The sequence below is a fragment of the Palaemon carinicauda genome, chromosome 28 (assembly GCF_036898095.1).
Source record: "Palaemon carinicauda isolate YSFRI2023 chromosome 28, ASM3689809v2, whole genome shotgun sequence".
NCBI lineage: Eukaryota > Metazoa > Arthropoda > Malacostraca > Decapoda > Palaemonidae > Palaemon > Palaemon carinicauda.
The window spans coordinates 34,785,204-34,790,203 of NC_090752.1; the positions used below are offsets into that span (position 1 = coordinate 34,785,204).

General features: G+C 32.2%; 1 protein-coding gene across 1 annotated transcript in view; it reads right to left on the reverse strand.

Annotated features, from left to right (window-relative positions):
* LOC137621494 (uncharacterized) overlaps positions 1-5,000 on the reverse strand; it is an 84,567-nt gene that overhangs the window by 28,740 nt on the left and 50,827 nt on the right. The gene's annotated exons all lie outside the window — the stretch shown is intronic.

Sequence of the window (5,000 nt, forward strand, 5' to 3'; positions counted from 1 at the left end):
CGGTTGGACAAGATAATTCTAACCAATCAGCGATCAGGAATCTTTTCCGAGCTAAAAGGGCACCGCTGCGAGTCGGTGCAATTCTGCATCGCTAAAAGAAATTGTCTATAGTCATGGCCACCCATACTAGGCTTGTTTGGTGTGAGTGGTCACAATTCGCACTGACAGGCGACGTCATTTACACAGCGCGGATGGAGAATACACTGATTCCTGCAGAGGCTTTAGAACAAGAGACCTCCATCATGCAGAGCAAAGACTGATTGAACTATGTGACTAATTAGATAATTAAAATAACACCAAAATACTCTGCCACGCGGCTCACGCACATAGCAAATGTACTGCTTACCAGAACAGGAAGCAAAGGCCAGTAACTGATTAAATAGCGTTCATTCGGCGGAACAACATACTGTAAATACCCTCAATTGAATAAGGGAGTAATATGGAATAAATGTATTATCATAAAGTAACAAGAATAAATATATGACTTAAAACATTTAATTGTAGTATGGAATAAATGTATTTTCGTAAAATATTTGATTTTAATATGGAACGAATATATTTTTACAAAATACCATTTAATTTTGATATGGAATTAATTCATTTTTATTAAATAACTTGATATGAAACCACAGATTATTTTACATTATCGGGAAAATACCTAAAAAAAAATATTGTTACCGACCAGTGATTACGAAGCTACTGTTCTTTTCAACATATGTTGACTATAATGAAAATAGTAATAAAACTGTAAGGTAATAATAACACAGCCATACATATACATATATATATATATATATATATATATATATTTAAATAAGTTTACTCAGTTGTATATAATATTTACAAAGATCATATTAGGCTGGATAGAAAAACAACAGCACTTTAATCAACCAAGAGACCAGGCAGGCTTAAGGAGCGGGTATTGGACAAATGACCATATCCAAGTAATTAAATCAACTAATGGAAAAATCAACGGGGTATGACAAACCACTATAGATGGCATTTATAAACCATACTGTTAAAAAATTGCCGTAAAAAACCTTAAAAATCCTGGAATAGATGTTGCCAGACATTTACCGTTTTGAAAACAAATATATTGACGTTAAGGAGTGATATTAAAAGATAATAACAAAGTAGGGTAAAATTACGGTTGCCTGTATTTTACTGAAATAAGGCTGAGAATAGTATATTTTTACGGAGAATTTTCGATTAAAATTACGGTTTTTTTTAACAGTGTATGACAAAGGTTTTGACTTTCTCAAACTTCAGCAATAATGAAAGCACTTCAAAGAGAAGGTAGTGAGAAAATTACGATTGAGAAAGGAGTTAGACAGGGAGACCCCATCTCCGAAATTATTCACAGCATGCCTAGAAGATTTTAAGAATATAATTGGGAAAACATAGGAATTAGCAATAATAGGGAATACCTTAACAACATAGAATTTGCAGATGTGAATCATGGGGGGAATTCCAAAAGATGATAGAATATTTGAATAGGGAAAGCAGAAACGCAGGACTGAAAATTAATATAATTAAAACTAAGACAATGTTCAATTAAAATGCAGACAACAAATAACGGTTAAGGACGAACCTCAAGATACTGTTAATGACAGATTGTTACGACAGACAGTAATTGTTGCCCCTGGACATGAGACCAAAATTAAAAGAAGGATAAACACGAGATGCAAAACTTTTGGTAAAAAATAATAAATTTTGAAAAGTAAAAAGAAAAATATTTATTCAGATGGTTCTACCAGTATCAACTTATACATCAGAAACTTGGAGCCTTACTAAAGCCTTAGAGTTTAGAGGCTTACAACATAAGCCAGTTACAAATCAAAGAGGGAATGGACAGAATAATGATGGGAACAACAATAAGATATAGAAAAAAGAGCAACATGATTCCGAAAGCAAACTAAATTATTGGATATTCCAATATGCAATAAAAAGAAAAGGACAAAGGAAGGACATATAATGAGAAGTACAGATAATATATGTACAGTATCAATACCAGAATGGGTTCCTAAAGATCATATTAAATAAGAAGCAAGGGAAGGAGAGAAGACGATGGATTGAGAAGCTAAGAAAATTTGCGGGTATAGACTGGCAAGTAGAAGAACATGTCTGAGGCCTTTGTTCTGCAGTGGACTAACTACGGTTGAATATATATATATATATATATATATACTGTATATATACATATATACTGTATATATATATATATATATATATTTATATATATATATACACACACTGTATATATGTATGTATGTATATATATATATATATATATGTGTGTGTGTGTATGTGTGCGTGTATTTGTACTTACAAAAATCTACCCACTTATCTCTTTATCTATCCATATATACATAGAATTACAAACACACAAATGTACACACATACAAAAAACACACACACACACACACACACACACACACATATATATATATATGTATATATATATTGCATATACAACTATATGCTAACATCCAGCTTTTTAGGCAAGGACAAATAATAACGGAGCCTTTACTTTGCTGAATAGAGTAAAACTTCTTCAAACTAATTTGAACAAATTTCCATATTCTCAGCCTCGCTGAAAGAACGAGGCTCGCACGAGCATATCAAAGGAAATTGTTTTCAAAATAAGAAAAACGGAAAAAAAAAAGTTGTAAAGGTTTTCTGGGAACGTTCGGAAAGAGGAAAAGAAATTTTCTATAATTTTTTTTCAGATAACTTTGCTGTTGAATGATAGATTGAAGTTTTTTTGACTTCATGATAACGGCACTATATCGATAAGTGCTTTGCCGAACTTTTGCTATAAAAAAATACATATACAGTATATATATATATATATATATATATATAAATATATATATATATATATATATACCGACAATAAAATTTTTGGTCGTTAATGAAATTTCACAAAGTAACTCAGCCGCGCGAGCATACATACATACATACATACATACACACACACACATGATAAAGGAAAAGCGATCGATGTAATCTGAACTTTGTTTCAGCGAAGCGTAGTTATCACCTAAAATTTTACAAGAATGAGTACTTATTGAAAAAGAATTGTTATGAAATAAATATGCAGGTGCTTTAGTGTAATTGGTTGTGTGTGCCAAGAAGATTCACAGCCTCTGCTGTATATAAATAGTTAGACGCTCGTGCAGTGGCGTATACCGATAGGCTTGCAAGCATGATTACGGATCATAGCCCAGTTTGCCAAATAATGATCTGAATAAGAAATGGAGAGTAAACCTAGATATGATAAGACAGCCGACACTGTGGATGAATTAAGAAGATACTGTAGTGAAATAGTTTTTTCTATTTCTGATTCAATTCTTATTATGCCGGAAAATACAGGATACACGTAAGAAATCGTTATTAACAATATATAGGAAAATACCTTCGAACTTTCTCACAGTCACATAAAATATAATTGATAAGTAGTTTTGGTAAAGGAATTTGAAAACCAAGTGGATTTAAGATCATGCTTTGAGAGAGAGAGAGAGAGAGAGAGAGAGAGAGAGAGAGAGAGAGAGAGAGAGATAGTGCAAGGTTGACAGTGTTGGCGGTGCACGCCGATGGACAATCAATAGTCGGGGGCCACACCCCTAACACCAGCCAAAGTCTGCACTCTCTGCACCGCCAACACTGTCAACCTTGCACTCTCTCTCTCTCTCTCTCTCTCTCTCTCTCTCTCTCTCTCTGTTGCTACCTCAGTTGCACTCTTTTCACAAATCCCTCTGCACTCCTGATTATTCTGCGGTGTCCTTGTAATTCCCTGTATGTATTTCAATTCTTTTTGGAGCGTCGTTCCCTTGTCCCGGATGCGTACTCACGAGTACAATAATTTATTCCCATGTACTGCTTTGTAGTACGGCCAATTCCTCCAGTAACACTGTGACCTGGTGTACTGTGCTCGCGTGCTTTGTTTCACACGTTTCAGAGATTAAAGGACAACCAAGGTCTGGACACCTTTTGTATGTAGAGAGACAAGGTCAAACTCACAATGTTTGAAGCTATTTCTGTGGTTTCCAGTCTTGCCCTGCTGGAAGTATAATGTTTTATACACATAAACAATACTACACAAATATTTATTCAAGATACAATATCCACTATTTCAAGCGGTTGTAACTGTAATGAGGTAAACATTTAGATCACTTGCATTTCAACATATGAAACAATATAACGACCTATTATTGCGCTAAGTTTAGTTTGATGCTTAAAAATACGAATTTTGTTGTAATTCGGGTTCCGGAAGCACTTCATTAAAACCCTGAATAAACGCACCTGTAAAGCTCATTAATATGTATCAAACTAATATTTACACCCTTCTTTATTTGTCTCATCAAATATTCAATATAAATATTATATTATATATATATATATATATATATATGCACATATATAATGTGTCTGCATAAGTAAAAATTATGTTTAATGTATATATCTATATACATACATTACACACACACACACACACACACACAAACACACACACACATATATATATATATATATATATGTACATATATACATATGTGTGTATGTGTGTGTGCATAAGTATAAATGTATATAAAATGTATACATCTATATATAAACACACGTACATACATACATACATAAATACATACATATATACCCCCCCCCCACACACACACATATATATATATATATATATATATTGTATATAAATATATATATATATATAGATATTATATATATGCATATGTGTGTATATATATATATATATATATATGTATATGAATGAATAAATATTTAAAAACTTATCAACATATGTTAATGAGCATTATAACACGTCATAAAATTCCCATTTTTTTACTGTATAAAAGTGCTAAATTACCAAACCTCATAAAATGTTAATTATACTGGTTAATTTACATTACAGATTTACACTCGAGGGTGTTTTGCACGCAATAATATTACATTTTATATAAGGAACTGAGAATTCATTTTAAATAAAC